This window comes from Lonchura striata, chromosome 11 (assembly GCF_046129695.1).
Source record: "Lonchura striata isolate bLonStr1 chromosome 11, bLonStr1.mat, whole genome shotgun sequence".
In the NCBI taxonomy this organism is placed as follows: domain Eukaryota; kingdom Metazoa; phylum Chordata; class Aves; order Passeriformes; family Estrildidae; genus Lonchura; species Lonchura striata.
The window spans coordinates 5,166,666-5,187,747 of record NC_134613.1 but is presented as its reverse complement, the minus strand read 5'-3'; the positions used below and the strand labels follow the sequence as shown (position 1 = coordinate 5,187,747).

The 21,082-nt window shown below is 40.8% G+C and overlaps 1 protein-coding gene across 7 annotated transcripts in view; it reads left to right on the top strand.

Moving 5' to 3' along the window:
* PEAK1 (pseudopodium enriched atypical kinase 1) overlaps window positions 1–21,082 on the top strand; it is a 110,670-nt gene that overhangs the window by 16,140 nt on the left and 73,448 nt on the right. The window contains exon 1 of one of the 7 annotated variants that reach the window (XM_021543415.3): window positions 9,320–9,430. The exons of 5 other annotated variants lie outside the window; for them this stretch is intronic. The gene's annotated coding sequence lies outside the window, so the exon portion shown is untranslated. Of the gene's footprint in view, window positions 1–9,319; window positions 9,431–21,082 lie in introns of those variants that run through there. One more of the 7 variants, XM_021543418.3, reaches the window with a different exon arrangement.

Here is a 21,082-nt window from a genome sequence, read left to right as displayed (position 1 = left end):
TATATTGATAATTTTATTTTTGATTCAGAAACTTATTAAGTCCTTAGACCTGCCAGCCATGTTCCTTAAGTTCTGTTCAGCACTGTTGATGCAGACTGATAAATTCTCTCTAGGTCAAGTGGGAATCCATGCAGGGGACATTGTCCCTCACCTGTCAGTCATCCCTTAGCTACAGGTCACTGCCCCTGCTCCATGGAGCAGGACAGAGCTGCAACACCTCTTACTTGATTTCAGTGCAGAGTGAGGCAGATTTTTTTTACTTAGGGATTTAAACATCTTAAATCTGAATTGTTTTCCTTTGCACTACAGTGAGCTTGGCATTCTCCATATCCAGCAGCTTGATAAATCATTCCATCTGACAAGAACAAGTTTTTACTTCTTGACTGGTACCTTCAGCCCAGTCACAAATGAGGTGGATTTTTTTCCATTCTTCAGATGTCTGGTTATGTGAGAAAAGAATATGTGTATGCAGTGGTAAAATCTGTCAACCCTCTTCCTCAAGGCAGAAGTTGCTAGGCTGAGGGAGCAGCAGCTGGCTGTGCCCCCCTGAGGGACAGAAGATCTGCTGAGGGACCCCGGAAGGGACCTCTGGGCTATGATCCTGTAGTCCCTTGGGAAGAATCACTTCAGTGTGATACCTTCATTTGAATGAGACTTTCAGGAGAGATCTCTCTGAAAAACATAGATGTGTTTATACATGTGTGTCTCTTCCTTTGGGTATTTAGCTTTTTCCATTCTGTGCATTTTAGTCCAAGGATGTGTGTCCAGGGAGATCAGGGTGGATTGCTGGCAGGCTCCGCAGCCCGACGGGGCCCTGCTGTGGAAAACCTGCATCCCCTAGATCCTTCTTAAATTGCACAGTGCTAAGTGATTTGTGATTCCAGGCTGGAAAGCCTTACTGCTACTTTAGGCTTCTTGAAAATGAGACAAACGAATGTTTTTCTTATTGCTGCCACGTTGGAGAGCCGGTGTATGAACTGTGCTGCAAATGTAGCTCGTGAGTTCAGAGCAGCAGCTCTTTAAGCCTCTGTCCTTCAGACATAGGCAGCTGTGGCAGGTCTCAGTGCAGGAGCAGTGTTTCTGCTTCCTGGGATGACAGAGAAGATGCACCAGTGCCACAGTAAAAGGTAATTAATTTTTCTTTAGATGTCTTTTATTATATAAATTGTCAGCATTACCCTGGTGACTGCACAAATACATCAACAGAATAATGCAGCTGTACTTGTGAGGGTCTGTGTTATCACGTTGCAGTCTAGTCTGAGCAGCTCTGGCATGCAGAACCTTTCATGGTGAGCTCCTGTTTCTTGATTTACTTGCTTTGGAGCAGCAAGTGGCAATATTTGTTTCAGACTTGGAGGGTTCTAAAACATGGGAAGTTTTTATTGAATATATAAAAGGTTGCTCACCTTGTGAAAAGACTGTAATACCAAGTGTTCAAGAACTGAAAACCTTCACTGAGTGAGAGAATTTAATAAAACTTGGAACTTGCTAGCAAAGGAAGGGATGTCACCTCATACTAGACTGGTTTCCCAATCTTAAGGAAGTTGGGTGTGATGTAGCACCAGTTAAATGCAGACTGCAGCACTTCAAATGCAGCCATAGGCTGGGCAGTCAGACTTCTACATTCCAAAAGCTCTTCATCAAAGGTTTGACAAATTATTTGGCTTGTAAGAATACCTGATCAATCTCTCTTGAGGACAAAATAACTTAGATATCTTTGGAAGAAAATAAGTTCTTCATAAAAATATTTTTCATAACCTTTTATGAAATTATGAAAAATAGAAGTATTGTTCTAAAGAGGTTTTTTTAAATGGAATTTTTAAAGGAATTTAAATTAAGAAAGGATATTACTAGTTGCATAAGAGTGTAATTAAACATTTATGATACTGCAAAGTCATACTTTCCATGTGCCTACATAAAGCCAAGCATTCTTTTTGTGTTCCTCTTTTTTCTGTTCTGAGATTTGGGGCCGGGGTAATGAATGACTCTCATGTGTGTCCAAGCTCTTAAGCTCTGCTTTACCCTCTTCCTGTTGTGCAATCTGTTTTCCCAGGAGTCTGTCAGTCACAGTGGAGTAATGCATTTGTTCCCTGAACCTGGATTCGCCAGGACTTGTGGGGTATTTCATTACTCCCTTCTGGAAGGTGCTGTAACGTGATCATGTACAGCTCATCAGTATTCCTTGGAATCTCTGATATCCAAGGTAAAAGGCAGTGCAAGAATCATTCTGAAGAACACATCATGGGGGAAAAAAAATATTTTCTCTAGAAGGGTTGTGTAGGTGTTTAATACCATCTCAACTTGATGTTCATAGGGAAAAATATTAAAGCTGCATATCTGAAGGGGAATGGGATCTATACTTGGATTATTACACTAATATTTGCCATTAGGCTGCCAGACTGGCTAAATCTAGCTCAGGAGCCAAGCCCTTCACCACAACTTAATAATCCCTCTGTGGTGGGTTTCACCTGGGAATGAAAACCCTGCTGAAGTCCAACCAGGCTTTTACCTGTGTCTAGAAGTAATAAATAATGTTAGGAGCTAGATTAAGAAGAGCTTCAGTACGTTACAGTCTGAAGAATCCATAAAAGTCAATTTGCAAGATGGCAGTAAAACTTCCTCACTGCCTTCATACTGAGCTCCTGTAAGCAGATGCGAAATCAAAGAGGGGAAGGATTGTTTTTTATGGCATGTGACTGTTGCCATGAGATTCTTGGTTGCCATCAGAAAGGTAATTTTGCTAAATGGCTGTGATCAGCAACCAATTGAGACATAGAAAAGTGCTGCATTAAAATAGCATTCCATCAGTTTCTGTGCACTTCGTTCAGCTACCCAGAGCTCAGAAGCAAGAAAGCAGGGCCTTTCAAGGTTAGAGCTTGTCATGCTTGGGTAATGCAATTCAGGAGAGACTAAACACAACAAATCAAAATCTGTGAAATGATGCATGGCTTCACACTGCTGTAATTTTGAAAAAGTATGTATAGATTTCCATTCTTCCATTCCAAAGAGCCCTTGAAGTATGTCAAGTATTTATAGCTGTGGATGTCTCACTTGTACATGTGAGAGTTAATGACTCACTCCTTTCCCAAACAATTGAAGTGCTTCCTGAGTAGCAGAGAAAACATTCACTCCTCTGCTCCAGTACTGATTCACATTCTGATTCACATTTGTTTGTTGTATGGCAAACACCATTTGGCATGTTTACTCCTAGGTCTTAATTACCCTGAAGCAGTACTTTGCTCTTTATAGGTCTTATTTCCTTTCCCTCGCTCAACTGTAGCATGAAACAGCACCTAAATTAATCCAAAAATAATGGCCTAGTTCTTCCTCCTAGCTTTCTTCCTCTCCCCAGCTGCCTCTGCTTCTTCCCCTGCCACCAGCACCTGTGGGCCCTTCACTGAACTTGAGTCAACTGGTTAAAGCAACAGCGAGTTACTCCAGTGGAGAAAAGAGAGTTTTAGCAGTAGGCTTGCAATTCAAATTGGCTTGGTGATGAGGCTGGTAAGTATCAGGAGCAGCACACAGGAAGGAGCCACACTGGCACCAGGAACATGGTAAGGGAGAGGGACCTGTGCAATCCCTGTATTTAACACAATGAAATTAGTGAAATTCTTCATTCTGCTTAACCATAACTTTTGTTAAAGATGTATGTTGCTTTTTGTCCCTGAAAGAGCTTCTCCTGAGGCATATGAGAAGGAAACAGAGCATGCTCTCGGGCTGGAAGAGAAGGGAATGGCTCTGGGATCCCCTATGTAATCCTTAATGGTTACCCAAGCCCTCAGATCACAGTAGTGTTTTGGCAGATGTCTTGAACAGGCCATTTTAAAGAGCTGCTTGTCTCTTGGTTAGCACTTATGTCACTTGGTTAGGTACTCATGTACCTGTGTCCAGAAATTCATCCCAGAAAAAATGGGCATGAGTCAAGTGCTTGTTTAGCTGAGTTGCTGTTTACCCAGATGAGTTCAACCTGTGGCCATGCAGAAGGATGTCAGCATCACCAGGAATGAGTTATGTCAAATTTTTTTTTTTTACAGCCCCTTGGCCATATTACATTCCATCTGCTTATCACAGATCTGTTGCTCTCTCATTTGTGCAGAAAATGGGCTCATAGGGCTGTGCTGGAAAGCAGGCCATGGGAGCCTTGTGGGCTTAGCACCTGGAGTGGAGAGGTGCCTCTGGAGCAACAGATCTGCAGAACAGCAGCAGCATGATTTTAAGAGAGCTGGGTGGGGAGGTGACAATTTTCAGAGTTGAGTTTGTCACAAGAAAATAAATATTCATTACCCATACTCTCACATTGTGTACATTTCTGATGGTTTAATTCAAAAAAGTCTTATGTATAGCCAGTAACTGGTTGTTGAAAAATGCAATGAAACATTTGTGAGGTAAACATAGCCTATAGGATGTGGTTAAAATAAAGTTCTTTGTAGGATTTGGGCTTTGTGACTGCAGCATGCTTTGAATTTTAGGTCCTGTGGACTGTTGTAAAGGCTGTCTGTGCTCTGCAGAAGAATCTGTAGCAGCTAGATCAGATCTCTCCAAGATGGTCCTCTTTGCTTGGGTTGTTACTCAATCACTCTTCATTCTCTTCATTCCTCTGCCCTTTATGCTTCTGCCTGGTTTTCTTCCTCCCTCTTACATGCTTGATGGCATTTATATTTCCCTCAAGGTATCTCTGCTATTTAAATGTACCAGTGGTACTTCTTGTTCTCCCACTCCTAAACAACACAGATTTTCTTTCCCTTTTGATAATTTTTGCTGTTGACTGATTACCTGGCTGTGTTATTTCTGCTTCATTAATGGCACAAGTTAAATATTTTAACAGGTAATCAATACTACAGAGAGTTTAGCAAAGCAGTTTAGCAAAAACACTGGTAGGAAACCAGCAATCGTCCTCTGCCCAAATAAACTAATATATAAACCCAAAGTTTCCCTTCCGCATCCCACACAAATGTCTATCTTCACACACAAATAAAAATATTTGGAATGTTACAAGATTCCTGTGGGTTCTTTAAATGAAATGACCTTCTCTTGCTATTCCAGGTTTTAAAAAAATAATCATTGGAGACCCAAAATGCTTTCCCTGAGCTATCCTCTAACTAGACCACACAGATTGCAGCTTGTGTGTTGTGAGGACAGGGCAGGGTTGTGCTGTAATGGAGTTTATTAGGGAAACCTGGAGTCAGGTCATCCATGGACCAAGACAGATTAGAGAATCACAACTGGAAGCTGGCTTTTTGTCATCCTTCTCTGCAGCATTGGAAAAAGAAATTGAACTAATAGCCCTCACACCTCGAAGCTGTGCCTTCAGGGAGCCATTATGTTCACTCCTCTTTGCACAGAGGATACATTTATTTTATAATCAAGTGTTGTTAATGCACAGAAGAACATCTGCTTTTTAATGCTGAGAAATGAGCAGAATTTGTCTTCTGAGTATATCGCAAATGGTGCTGCAGTTCTGGAGAAATCATTTTTGTTCAGGTTACAGGAGTTTAAAGTAATTCAAAATTTTAGGAGTTTGGTCTTCATGGAATTAGGAGTAGAACAGAAAAGATTTGTTTATTTTTAGAAACTTAGAAAGCTGCTTCTTGGGGTACTTTTGACTTGTTCCCCTCTGCTGTCTACAAAAAAAAAAGTGAAATGTGTCAAGCTGTGTTGAAAACCACTCTTTCTCCCAGGTTGCATTGTCCATCAGATGACTTTGATTATCTTTGTAGTCTTGGTAATGGTTGACTGTAATAAGTGAGGCTGTAACTTGTTGCAATATCTGGTTGGGCTTGAATATTAATGAAAAGCAGAACAAAAAGCCTGTCTGCTTTTTCACCAGGTTCTCGTAGGAGTTTTGTTTCCAGAACATTTTGGCAGGATTATTTAGTTATTTCATACTGATGTGTCAAATACATTCACATATTAACAAATAAATTTGGCTAGGATTGCAAATATTTGTTTATATAATGTATTGCAGCAGTTGGATTTTGGTAACTTGCTATTCTTTTTCTTCCCTTCCTTGGTTTTTAGACATAAATAGAAGCGGGTTGTCCTTTATCCATATATTGAGAAATTCAGTATGCACCTGCCTCCAGGTGCTAAATTGTCCTTTTCCAACAAGTTCATCTTAGCTAATCGGGAAGATGGATTTAGTGGGTTTCTTACTCTAATAACTCAGTCCAAACTCAGAGCTACATAAAAAATACCAGTCTGGAATCCTGTGTCTGGTAGTGACTACATCCTTTTTGTGAGAGACTCGGGAAGAAGGAGACAAGATCTCTCCCCAAAAGAAGAAAGTTTCTTTAGGGACCAGCTGCTGATTTTTGGATTTTCTTTAGAGAACTAATGAAATTGGATCTTCAAAACTGAAAGCAAACTATTAATGTGGATTCAAGAGACAAGCTGTTGCCAATCTAAGAGAATTACTTCAATTTTTCTCTTCAGGGTGAACAAAAACCAAAACAGAGCTGAAGTGATCAGTTTAAAACAGAGTGAGCATTTTTTTCCTGTGACTTTTACTCTGTGTGGGTATGAGGGAGGAATTAATGAGGTTATTGTCAGAATTTTTTGATTAGGTGATCTGTCAATTAACCAATTATTTTTCTACAGATTGATTATATTCTAAATAAGCTGTGGTGATTGAAAACATACCCCAACTCTTTGTGAAACCTTGGAATAATTCTTGCAAGAAATGTGTCCTCGGACCAAACTGCCTAATGAAGTTGATGGTGTTTGATAGCCACATGCCAAATGTAGATAAATATTTTATAGTTATGGATCAGTTATCCAATCCATTCTAGAGTAATGGATCTGGTATCTGCTCAGCTGGAGCTTTTGTGCTGCTGATTGTCCTTTTGGGACTTAGAAGAAAATGGAAGCACTTGAGGTCAGTGGAAAATTTTCAGTGTCAGGATGGATAGATTAGATTTATGGTGGAAATACAAGCCTGTTCATGTTTGGAAAAGGTGGAGGAACGTTTTTTAAGTGAGAAGTGTCATTTTTATGACCAAAACAATTCACAGAACCGCATTAATTGTCCTGAGCTACTTGACTGTTTTTCCCTTTTTTTTTCCAAAGGAGTCGAAATACGTTTTGTTGAACCTGTTAACTTTGGATTGTTTTGTGTGGTGGTATCACATTGTGTAAGCATAACACTGAAAAAAAAAAAAAAAAAAGCTGTGGAATATCTCGTTTCCTTGACAAAATGTTTTTACCCCTCTCAGTTTAGGGCAGAAAACAAATTCTTGGAACACTGGGGTTTATTGAGGTTTTTTAACTATCTCTAAGTAGAGGAGAGAGCTGAGGTTCCAATACACTTTCCCTGTGGTTCCTCATTTTCTTGTCGTAGTCTGTTCTATCATCACCATCCCCTTGTCACACCCAGTGAATCCCTCAGTGGCCTTTTTGTCTGCTCTGCCAAGGACAGAATTTGAACTGTCAAGCCTCCTCAGCAGTCTGTTTACTAGATGGTACTTTTCCCCCACAGAATTTGCAGATTTTAAGACAGTCGTTCTAATGCTCCTTTTAGTTGGCTGGCAGTTGTTAAGGGAGGGCATGTGACAATAAACTTCATTTTCTTAGAATACCAATATGGACATGCAATTTATAGAAAATTAGTCCGGTGGAATAGTTAGGGTTTATTGAGAATGTTATTATATCGTGTCCAACGTAAGAATTACCACAGTTCTAGAAGAGCATTTCTCTAAATGTGCTTCCATGATCAGTAATAACCTTCCAAAAAAAAAAAAATGCAATGACATGGTAGGAAATTAGAGTTGCTTCTTGTATATAATCTTGACCTGAAGTGATATGAAAAGCACAAAGCTGAAGTTTTCTTGTGTGTGGGATTAGTTTCCAGCCAGATTAGGGAGCACATCTATCAGGCTGATTACACAACCCACAAGCACTTTCATCTGCTCCAGCTGCCAGAGAAGTGCAGGGATAGTCCCTTCGACCAAAAGTGCAGATTTTTATCTTTTACACACACTGTAAATCCCTACCTTAAGAAATGTTTTGTTAACATGCAGATGGGCTCAGGATGGCTCAGCTGCTTCCTTACACTTTAAAGAGAAAAACAAAGCTCCAGAAGCTTTGCTTTAAATGGAGTTGTGTAGGGAGTAATCGATCATTTTGTGAGTAAACTTACTACTGAATAAATCTGGATGTTTTGGAGCAGAATGCCCTGTAAACACATCTTATACTTTACCAAAGTAAGAGGGTGATTCTTCATAAATTCTGGTACACTGCTGTATTCCTACTGCATCAGTTTTGCCCAGTTTTTAGCTTCAGATTAAAAGTCCCAGACCGATGTCTAGACTTGTAAAATACTGGAATTAGAGGTGTCAGTGTCACACAGTGAGCTGAAATGTGGTGGATTCAATTGTGATTTGTTTTCAAGCTTCTTCTTATTTTTTTCTTTAAACCTAAAATAATTGTACCTTAAGATCTAGTCTGCCATTCCAGATTCTTCTCTTCCATTTCAGTTGATTTTTCAGGTTCATTTTGGAGGATGTATCTTCCAGGGTATGGGGATAGATGTGACAAGATGCTGGTGATAGTGGCACCACTCCAAGAGCTGTGAGTCTCTTTCCTGATTTGTAAATGTTCAGGATCAGGTTTTAAAAAGTGCATTGGTTTCTGTTCCTCCTTCCGTAGGAGAGCACTGCTTAGGCTGGACTGGCACAGAGTGCTTTTGGCTCAGCTCTTTTCACTGCTTGGCATTTCATCGTGCCAAGGCATGCTCCAGGCTCAGCATTCATCTGCTGCACTGAATAACTGAGCTGATAAAGGTACTGAGCATTTGCTCCGTCAGGCAGGGGCAAGACTGTGTGCTGATTGCTGAGTGGCTGATAAAAAAATGTTTGAGAGATAATGTCCTTTTGTTTCTCAGTGCCTTGCTTCTTTTCCCTGTGTAATGAACTTGTCTCAGTTCCACGTGTGAAACACTGTCTTGAATGTCAGTCTTTTTTCACTCGTGATTACTGCAAAGACATTTTTTAAATGTTTAGCTTACAACAGGTAATTGATGGTTCCTTAGTAATACTGTTTGTGTTCTCCAAGCCCTTTGAGAAAAGGTATCTCACGGGTCTTGAGTAGATGATAAAGCAGTGATAATGAATAGTGTGCTTTTATGGAACTAATTGAGAAATAAATTTTGCCCTTTGACATCCAGTACATTTTACCCTGTAGTTGATCTTCAAGATGATTTATTTTTGCCTTGCTTGAGATAGGCATCAGTTGCCATCCTCCTCATCCAGCAAGTCACACTTGAGGGAGCTCATTTGAGATAATAACTAATGCAGAGAATCTCCAGCCTGTGCTCAGCTTGGAGCCTGAACACAGTAATTATACCCGTTTTGAGCCTCTAGCGAGCATTTGCACTAGGAAAGGAACAGATGAAAACTGAGAGAGGAGGCAAATCGAAACTGAGCATCCTTCTTAGGTAAAATACTTTTAAATTTCCATGCTGCAGGAATGATCATTTAGGTGAATGTTTGAGCATTGATAGTTTGAACACTTGGGAGAGGTGTGTGGCTCAGGGCTGTGCAGGAAGGTGGGGATGCAGTGTGCTTTTCCTTCCCCCAAAAATACCAGTTCAGAATTTCCCTGGGAGCCTGTGCAAATTACATATCCACAGAGAAATAAGTGACTGCTGTATGGAGGGATGGGAATTGCAACAAAGCATTAGTAGTTTATTAAAAATCTGCTCTGCAGAGGGTAGAAATTTTATGATTCAGTAAGGTTTTTAGGTTGTTGGCTGCTGCAGTGCTGCTTCTTACCCTGAAAGTCCAAAGAAAATGATGCTGGGTTGTGACAGAGTAGCTCAGTTTTTTAAGGATGCCCTGCTTAAAGGAATATTCATAGGTCTTAATAATGTATTATTCAGCTTTAAGGTTTATTTGTGGAGATTTGAATTCAGGAAATGGCATTGTTATGCAAGAACTGGAGCAGCTAAAAGGAAAGGAGATTAATATGCTCAGATGTGGAAGGGGAAGCTGGGGTTGGAGGATTATGTTAGCTCAGGCACTGATTTTCATATTTATATAAAACTTTCTCCTAAACTTACTTTTCTTCAGAGCTGAATTGGGATTCAGGATCCAAAGTATGTTACTGATGCATAGAAACTGAAGATATTTCTACTCTTTGTGCAGAACTTTTTCCACTGATTCAGGAGATCTGGGCATGCTTCACTGTAGGCATTTCTTTCCAGGGACTCATTAAAATGAATGCACAAGTAGCATCAGATCATTTTTATTCAACTATGTTATTAACAAAATGGAAAGTTGAAGTGATTAAGCTATGAAACTGTAACTATCCCTTGGGAACAGCTCAACAATTGTGCTTCAGAATGTTTCCTATTTTAATTCAGTGCTTACTTCAACAGAGGAGAGAGGCAGCAGTACAGAGATGAGCTTGTGTGTCTACAGATCGACAGACTGGCATTTGCAGATTTTACATGGTGTTGTGTTTAAAATGGAGAACTTAATGCAGATTTTTCATCAAGTTGGTGTATGTTTTATATGTTTCATTTTGGTGCTGTGTACATTACCTGCAAGTCATAAAAAATAGAAAATTTCAAAGTTCTGTAAGGTTTCATGCCATAAATTCTGTCTCAAGATACCGCTTGAAATTCCAGTATAAAAAATTTGGTATCTCACATATTGCTTTCTCTTATTACTGAGAAAAGCACAGCATTGCATCTTTGATGTTATATTACTTTTTCATGGGGAGAGGAAATCTCTTTGAACAGAGGAATGAGTTATAAAGGAGTAAGATTAGGGAAAATTAATCTATAGCAATGGAGTAACTTAAGATCCTCCGGGAATGCATACCTTATCCTGTTAAAAAAAAAATTAAATCTCTGCAGTTTCAGAAAGGAAAATAAAGATTGTCAATAGCTTAATGAAGTATCTAATAAAAAGTTAGTATTGAAAGCTACTGACCTGAAGGCCAGTTTAAAGAGTCATTTGTCCATGTAATCTTTCTCTCCTGTCTATAGGAAAACCTGGGGCTCTTCAGGCATAACTTATGTCCTGTATTCTGTGTGCACCTGTAAGGTAATGTGTCCATGCTGTAACTTTCAGGACAATAGATGTATATTTGGAACCTTATTTCCCACTGCAGCTGGACTGAGAGGGGATTCTGGCATCCTCAGCTGGGCAGGTCCTGGAGGAGGGCTGGAAGTGCCATGGCCTTTGTGATTTATCCAGCAGCATCTCAGCAGCCTCCAAAACACCCGAGCTGTCAAGCTGAGCATTTGTGTGTGGTCTGTAGCCAAATGTTCTGACCTGTTATGAGTGAGAAAATTGTTCTAAAACTTTTAGTGCCTTTTAGAGGAGAGGAGTGTGTGTGAAAAATAAGGTTCCCAACTGCAGAAGTCCCTGCTGAGCAGTGGACAGGCTGGGAAGAGGCAAGTTGAGATACTCTGGTGCATAATTACACCCATTCTCAATAAGTGTACATGGTATGTGCATTTCTTCACTGCATATATCACAAAATACCTGGTTTTATGGCCCACCACTGTGCTAGGAAATGCCTCACAGGACTGTGTTACCTTACAATTTTAAACTAAAAGCTTTATAACGGGATGTGCAAATAAAACTTTCTGAGGACTGAGACTTTGAGGTGGAAACCTCAAAACTTTGGGAGATACTGATTTAGAAAAGTCTACATAATATTTGCCTGTACAAATATGAATCTTTAAAATGTTAACATAGATAATCTCTCACTTGGAGGTAGCAGATCTTTAAAGACCTGTGACAAAAAACAAATGGAGAAAGGCAGCAAATCTTAGTAGCCTATTATTTTTTTTAAGGCATTTCTGGGCTAAACCTTTGGTAATTGTTATTCCAGGAAAAGCAACAATAATTTTCACTTGTTCAAACTTCACTGCCGTTAAAGAATAGTTCTTGGTTTTCTGCTTTTCCTCCTTTAGAAGTGTTTGTTGCTTTTGGCAGGTGAGGACATGAGAAAACTCAGGACCATTTGGTTTGGTTATTTTGGAGGAGCTGGAGCTGTTTGAGAAGATAGGAATTTCTGTTTAGAATGGAAAACTGATCCTAATGGTCTCTTTGGAGACAGAATGGTCTTTCAAAAATTATTTTACTTCTGGATATTAGAAAAGCACTTTTCTGTGGAAGAAAGGTATGTGGGGACTGAAATATATCACCACTGAACATGTGTCCAGATAAATTACACCAATTACTGGTTTTAATTTTGATTAAAAGTAACCTTTTCACAACAGCAGTGTTATTCTGGCAGTACTTGCTTTTCTTGCAGTATTCATACTTCATCCACTGCTCACCCTCACTCTGTGCTCATCTCATGGGGTGTGGCAGGGTGAGCACTGTCCCAGTGAGCAGTCAGGAATTCTGTCAGGAGGCTGGACCCAGTCACCCTGCAGATCATCCAGAGCTGGAGCTTTTCCTTTTAAAACAGGGATCATGTTTATTTAGCCACAACTTTGTGGATCAGGGAGTGCTATTTATAGGCTAAGACATTGTTGTGTTAGTCTGACAAGTTGACACATACAAAATTTTATTTTGAAGTATTTAAGTTTTTTTATGTAATGAACTTTATGTAACCTCATGAAAGCCAGAAGGAAAAACTGTATCTGTTAACATGTCATGTTTTTAATTTTCTTCCATGAATGTATGCTGCTAATATTTAATCTTCAGCATGTCCCAGATCATGCACTGAAATACTAGTTCTGTCCTATCATATCACCTTTCATCTAAGATGGGGATTTTTTAATAACCTTGATTTAGTTGTTCTTAGTTTAATTAGGTTTAAGCATTAAGGATATACTGTAATTGTGAAAGAAAGTTTGAAAAGATAGCACCTTTTTCTTCATCTTTGTGTCCTGTTTCAAAGGAATATGCAGTATGACACCTCAGTAAAAACTCTCTTTACAAGAAGATAACTATTATTCTTTTAATAATTTCTATCAGCACTATTTATGGAATATATAGTTACCCATTCTTTGTTTCTATTAATTCATGGTTCTTCTGTTCTATTTTAAGTGCTGTTTTTTCTTCTTTTAGTTCCAAAATGTCATCAAACAGTGGAACAGTCCCCATGCTATGGCCCACTGGAAAAGCCTTCAGGGGTGGGTGTTGGTGTGGAAAGGCAAAGCTTTAATCAGACACACTTGGCTTTGACAAGGCAGCACAGGGCTGTGCTTCACTGCTTGCAATAGAAGCTGCTGTGAGTAAAGGGGCATTTGCTAAAAAGGAAATTGTAATTAGGGAAATAGCGTGTTCCTTAATTGCTGCCATTTCAGAATGATCGACAGTAAAATGGGCGTTTGTGTCCTGTTTTTGAAGGAATGGGACAGGAGGGGCTGGAAGAAGCACATCTGGGTTTTAAGTGTTTTTAGTCTGTCTCATGTAGCAGTTCTGTGTGTTGGTTTTGTAGCTGGAAAGGATAGTTCACTGGGCATGTGGGGAGGGAAGGAAGGTACAGCAGCTCATATACAATGTCTGAAAAAAAATCTCTGGAAAAAACCCACAAGATCCGTGTAAATGGAGTGAGAAACAAGGTGGAGCACCTAAAGCTTCCCAGCTCCTCTTCCTACACCTGCTTAGCAAAGCCAGGGAAGAGCACAGACCTCCTCCTTTCCCACAGAGCACGACTGGGTGTTCCAGCCAGCTCCTCCAGCATTTAGATTATCTCCTTTAGGAAAACTTCAAAGTAGGCACAGGAATATGGTAACTGAGTGTGGGATCTGATACAGGAGGAGATGTAAGTGGTGAGCTTCCCTCTGGAGGCAAACCCTCATGGCTACTGGGTGTTTGTGCGGAGGGAAAAGCAGTTTTATAGCAGTAAGGTGTGTATTTGTAGCAGCAGACACCACAAAAACCAAGCAATTTGTGTTAGGGTTGGTTTTGGTGGTTTTCAGTCATAAACTGCAGATCCAAACTGTATCCCCAGATACTCGTCCCAGTCCCTGTGTAAGGAATGTCTGGTGGGAACAGGGATCCCCTGCTTGGCCAGGTGCACAACTAACTGAGTGTTTAGTCCCAGGACAAGAACCTGGGCTGTCGTTTCCCCCTGCTCCTGGTTCTGTGTTGTGCTGCCAAAGTGAGTATTTGATGTTGGATGTGAGTTCTGTCCCTGGGCACACCTGACATTTGTAGAGGGCTGGTATTTATTCTATGCAGAACCAGACTAGACCGGTTTTGTCCACTTAAAATAGCAAATTCAAAAGATTTTTTAGCATTTGCCATATTGAATAATTTTCAAACCTTTTCAATCTCATTTTCAGCAGTGCAAGTTTCTTAAGGTTCCTAATGTTGTGTCTCTAATAATACGGGTTTTTAGGGATGGATGGTTCTTTGGCTGCCAAGTTATTCCACAGCAAAACAATTGGAGAGTATTTATTGACTGATACATCCTAATGGCCTCTGAAACACTGTATCTTGGTTTTGGTCTGGAAATCTGAGTAGATATCACATTCTTTTTGTTTGTCTTTTGGGATAAGGTTAATGAGTCTTGTAAATTATTAAGGGCTATGCTCTCATCTTTCAGGCCTGATTTCTCTGGATAGGTGCTGTGTGCTAGAACTGCTCATTATCAGGTGGACTGATGGCTGCCTGGATGTATTATTGATGATTTAGTGGGAATTTCCCTGTCTGGAAAAGGGTGGTAGGCCAATAGAAATGCTTTGCATAGAAAGATGATGTTAAAATATTTGACATTTATTTCTGAAGGTGTATTTGGCCTTATACCATGGGTACCCAGCATGAAAAGTTGTCCTGGGAAGCAGATGGAATCCTGCTTTGCAGTTCTCTCACTGTTCTTACAGACGCATGGGATTTTTGTTGTCTTTGGTATAATCTGTTGCTTTTCCTTGTAAAAGCAATACAGTTTTATTTAGTGTGTCTTCATAAATATATTGCCATGTCTACTACTGTTTTACCACTCAAAAATGGGCTGTTCAACAAAGCTAAAGCAATGAAGCAGAAATTATTCCTAGAGTTGAGTGTGGCTACTGTAGTATCCTACCTATTATCAAAAGCAGCTTCAAAGTGTTACTGCCAGCCATCAGGCAGGGAAAAGGGCATTATCCTGCTTGAACTCATAATCCTTGAAGTTTGAATATGCTCTTAAAGATCTAGTGAGACAAAATTTCATTGCTATGTATCCCATTAAGAGACTATATTACCAATATATGTAGGATAACTTTTTTTGCTAATGTACAGGTTTAAAATGTTTTAGGGACATAAATCAATACCTTGAAATGAAACCCAAAGCTCAGGATGCCCATTTCCTTTAAGACATGGCTCATTCGGGATGATTAATAACTCTTAGTGGTAGACCTCCACTTAGGCTTGTCTAAATCTGGATTGCCACAACTTTATCTTGTGACATGTCCTCCATCACTCCCTCTGGCTTCTCGTGGTGGCACTGCCCTGGTTTCCAGCTGGGTCACATCTGGATCTGCTCTCTGTGGGATCATACAAGCACCCCACAGGAAGGGGCAGAGGCCAGTGACAAGGGCAGGGCAGTGCCAGCCCAGATTTAGATTGATTTCAAGGGTTGCAGATCCACACCCTTTTGAAGCATCACTTGTTTGGAATATATTATCTTCAAGTTCCCACTGAGCCTGGAAGTTTCTAGTCGAAATGGATTTTAGATTAAGCAGAGAATTTGCAAAACAATTGGAGGGAGCAAAATGGTGGCATGAGTCATAAGCATGGGACCTTCCCCCACTGCCTGCTTAGAACTGCTGAGATCCCGAGGATTAGCTCACAGAAGAGCTGTAGCTTCCAGCATCCAGTCAGCCACTATGTCCATTGTACTTTCAGTTTGCTGGACTAAAAGAACCAGATTAGTCATCAGAAGTTAGGGTTAGTAGTTTATGGCCACTTTTTTTGGACAACACAACTTAGATGGTATGCTAAATGCTTATATTTATTCAATGTTTATTGGTTTGATGTGTTGGCAAAGTGACTGTAAGTGCCTAATGGATGTGGGGCATTCGGGTTGGTCTGTCTCTGTATTTATCATTGCACAGCTCAGCAGTCAAATGTGTCCTGCAAAGCTGCCAGATTGCCATGATGTCCAAATGTCTCATTAGAGTCCCTTTAATGCTGAACTTTAGATGAGACCATGAAGGATTTCTGCCTAGATTTATTGCTAGATCATTTCCTAAGCCTAAGTAACTCGTACCTGTTGGCTGTGCGCCACAGCCTTTTTGAGAAACAGGGAATTATGGAAATGTTTGGCTGCTGAGCTAATGGGCATTTTAGGAATCAGAAGGGCTTCCTTACAGCCTGGCTTCCAGGCAGCTGGCTGTCCCCACCACCCTTCCTGGGGGACTGGAAATTGGGAAACCCTTCCCTTTGTGGGCTGCTGGTGTGTAATGGCCTTGATGGGCATTCCCTGCTCCTGGAGCAACTGCCAGGATGGTGCTCAGCTCTGCTGGAACTCAGCCAGCACTTTGACATCCCTCAGAACACCAAAGTGTATTGTGTCCAAAAATACAAAACACATAATTCCACACCCATCACCATCTTCTTCCAAAGCCACTTTTTATTGTAAATTAAGTCATTTTCTTGAACTCTGGTGTTTAACCAAGTTGATATTTCTTTGCGTGGATTTTTGGAATTATACCATTCAGTAATGGCATTATTGACAAAAGAGATACTTCTTTCTGTATATTTGGGAGGAGAATGTGTCCAAACTTGCAATTACAAATGGTCTTGGGCATTGAGTAGTAAATCATTAGTTTGGGCAACTTTGTATGGCCCTGTTCTGAAGACGGATATCAAATAGTATATTTGCATTGGCAAAGTAAATTGTGTTTAAATTTTCTATGGAACTTAGAATCTGTGTGACTTGTGAATGATTAAAAGATGTCATCTCAAGATTTAGCCATTTAAATGCTGCTACTCTGAATCTGCTCCCTACTGTCATTGCTGAATCCCTGCCTCATCTTTAGTTTAATGTCACTCTTCCCCATTTCTTAATGTTTCTGTAGCTCATCTCAGGTAGAACAGAAAGCTAATTAAAGCTGGGATTGCATCTGTGGTGGCACTGCAGCCCAGTAAAGCTTGACTTCCATTTTTTCCTGGTCATCCCTTTCCTCTCTGCACTGTCTCCTGTGCTGTGCCAACACATGTTGAACCCAGCCAGGGAAGTGATTCAGCTGGGGAAGGAAAATCCTGCCAAAAAGACCAACTGCCAGCATAAACCCATGTGGTCTTGGGTGGCTTGGCTGGCATGGGAACAAACAGCTGGGGGAGAAAAGGTAGGAGTTGTGAAAGTTTGTTCTCCTGCTGATAAAGTTATAATGAAACCACAGCCTAAAAATTAAGGTTTTGCCTAAAAATAAGTGATACGTAAATGGGATGCACACAACAAAAGAGCCAACAACCACCATCAGGTTCTCTTTTTTCAGATCTCTGTGTTGATTTAGCCCAGGTCAGGTCCTTACTAAGATAAATTAAATCAAAGCATACTCATACGAATGATGCTGATGAGGCTCAGGCAAACTACTTGATTGCTGAAGTTCCATGCAATGAGGTTTTTCTGATGCAGCTTTTGTGAGCCAGGTTTGCAGGTTGCAGCCTCTCTGTGGAGCATTAGAAGGTGGTACTTGAACTGCAGGTGTTGGTCACTGGTGCCCTTTGTGCAGCCCCTGCGGACCAGGACCAGCCCCTTGACCCACACCAGAAGTTTCTATGTGCATACTGCTCCACTGACTCACCTTTGGGTCTGTCAGGGCAAATGAGGAAGACAAGGATTCCTTGTGGATCAGGTATTCTACTTGGTTTTCCCTTTGTTTTTCTCTAGGCTAGAGCCAATCTTGCAGCTCTGCAGTTGTTGTGTGTGTACCATTGTGTGGCCTGTACAGTGGTCAATTAGAGCAGATCAGGGGAGAGCATCCTCAGAGTCTCTGTAAGGACAGAATGCAGTGCAGATCTTGCTGCTGCTGGGACAGTTCCTGAGCACTCTGCCCTTCCCCTTCCTCCCTCCTGCGCTGGTGCTGCCACCTCAGATCCCTGCAGCCAATTTCGTGCAGGAGCTCACGAGCAGAGCCTGGCAAGGGCACAGAGCTCCTGCTGTGTGAGGAGTGGGTGGGCGCGGTAGAGGAAGCAGGACAGCATGGCTGGCAGCAGAGGCAGGGAAAGGGCTGAATCCTGTCTTTCATCTGTCAGAACAGCCTGTGTGACTTCACTCAGTGCCACAGGTGGTGCAGATAAGGAGCGTTGCCTGTGGCACCAGCACTGTGCACGTCACACCTTCACTGCTCTGTGTGTGTCAGCTCGGGGCTCTCACCTCAGCGAAACCAAACCCAAGCCAAGCTGCAGCATAGCTCAGAGCTTGTGCATAGCTCAGAATTCAAAAAGGAAATATTACTTTCCCTTTAGCTTGCAGACCCACTGCTTAAGGGCATTTGCTAAAAGGAAGGAGGAGCCTGATGCTTGCACTGGGTGTTTTTGGTGATTGATTTTTATGGTGAATTGTGAACCTGTAGTTTAAGTGTAACTTATGAAACTCAGAAATAAGCATTTGCAATGAGCACTGAAGTACAGACATGTGATGCTTTGGTTAGGTGGCTTTGTCACAGTGCTCCAAAGGTGGCTTTTTAGGGAAGCATGTTGTGATTTGCCATCATGCTGCTCTCACCTGCCTCTCTTCCATCGCACATACAAGAAAAAATAAGCTATGTTAAACTTTATTATTTTCAAGCCCCATCACACCCAGCAGTTTTCCATTGTCTTATATTCTGTTGGCTTCCTACAAGAGGTTCTCAAGCTGCAGTCTGCAAAAATACATTTCTCTACAGCTTCTTACTGAACGACTTCTTTTTGGCTGAAGAGTTTGAGTGTGTGTGGCAGCCGGTGTGGAAGCAGCCAGTTTGCACGGGATCACTTTAAATACAGGCTTTAGGAAGCAATCCCATCCAGGTCATGCTCCCTCTCAGCCCTCTGGCATGGAGGTAAGTGCTGACAAGGGTGATACTTTCATTCACAGTGGTGTCTGGTAGAGGAAAAAGCTTTAGTTCAAAATGCATATGCAGAATTTTAACTCTTAAGAATCACCTTCCTCAAAGATCAGGAAATAATCAGTTTGCTTCCCTTATATAAGGAAAATCACCTCAAAATTTCTTAAATTATAAAGGGAAAGAGAATTGACCTTAGTGTACATTTCTAAATATTTTTCCTTGCTTTTATAGCTATTTCACACATGCTTTTCTGTCCATAGAAAGTTTGTGTAATGCTCCATATTCTGTGTGGAAAGAGGTCTGAGCCTAAAAGAGAATAAAGGCAATGGCAATGACTCTCTGAGCCGTACTTGGGCTCCCAGGATGCTCATGCCTGTGTCAGATGAGATAAAGTGAAGGGAGACTGCATGAAACCCATCAGAGCTGTTAAACTGTAACAGTGCAAAGCTGCTGGTATTTTAAATAATGGTTAAAATAAATTCCTGTCGGTTAGTGCTGGACTATTTGAAATTCCCCTAGGTTTAAATAAAAAGGAAGAAGGAATTTTAACCAACTCATTTGATAGAAAAATGACCTGCAGATGGGGTTTGAGAGAATAATAGGCAGCAGATTACAGTGGGGAAATCATGGCAGAGCATCAGACTTTGATGGGTTTATGCAGAGTGGGCAGAAGGGAGTTGGGAAGAATTCCCACTGCAAACCAGCACAGCACTCATTTTATTTCCACTGCCTGTAGCTCTTCATAGCAGCATCAAGTTTATGAAGTCATATATGCTGAAAAGTTTTAAAATATCAGAAGTGCTATGTGATATGCAAATATCAGTGGGTTTTCTCATGTTTATGTGCCTATTTTCAAGTCATATGTAGAAAACCTCATGTTTCTTCCAGTCTTGACCTGCTGTGATCAAGGGCAAATACCCCTTCCCTAGTTCCCAATGTCCTGAAATGTATTTAGTAAATATTAAATTTTATCAACACTTAATATGCTGAAGATATAAACATAGTTGTTTTTTTTTCCTTCAAACCATCTGTAAAATTAGAAGGATTTTACAAAGAAGGGAAACATTTTACCCCTGCCAAAATTCAGCTCTAAAGTGAATTTCTAAGTGGGAAAGTTCTTATTTATGTACACAGAGTAGTACTGGAATATTGTTCTTTCCTCTGCCTTACTCCTGGGACAACCTAAAATACACTTGGTGCAAGTTAACAACAAAAAAATTAAGATTGCTGTGGCAGACTACAAAAATTTAAATATTCTCATGAATGATGCCTGCTGGGATTTTTTTGTTAAATAATGGAAGCCAACATTTTTAAGACAATTCACAGCATTTATGAGCACGTTTGTGATCTGAAAATATATACTGTAGAATTCCTGTGTGGGATTCTGCTGTGCAGGGATGCAATAGCATGGAATGTTTCATGTGTGCCTCCTGTGGGATTTTTCCTTTTGCCTTTTTTTTTTTTTTATAATATAGTTTTGGGTATTTGAGATGCTTACCAGAGATTACAAGTGGGGTGTTCCTCAAAAATGTTAATAGAATGCTTTTTGTGGCAGCAGATAAGCAATGTCCATGGCTGGACTGACCAAACCTTCGGAGCAGATCCAGAGAGGAGCAGGGCCTGCCATGGGTGTGGTTTGCAGCAGTTTTTAATCCAATATTCTCCTCAAGGGGGACTGTGCTTTCAGTGACCTTACCTGACCTCAGCTGGGCTTCACTGAGTGCTCCTTTAGTAAAGAAATGGTGCCAGGAGCTGTTTCTTGCTGTGCCTCCTGTGTCCAGTGTCCACCTACAGCCTGGTGGTGGTGATAAGGTGAGAAAAGCAACTTTACCTGTAACAGCAGCTCCAAAGTGCTTCAGTGGACCCTGAGGGGAGCCTGACCTGGGTGCTAGATCACAGTGCTGCTCCAGTGTTTCAGGAATGTTTTGTACTTTTGGAAGTGAGTGATAAAGGTCCCAGTTGGCTTTTAATATTGGAAAAGTTCGGTTTCAGGTATTACTCCTACAACATTAAAAATGTTTGATGACCAGTAATTCTTTTTCAGCTTCCTTTACCAGTACCCACTGCCCAGTCCTTTGCAACCTGTTTCACTGCCTTTATTTCTATTCTTTCAGTATATTCATACAATTAGAATACAGG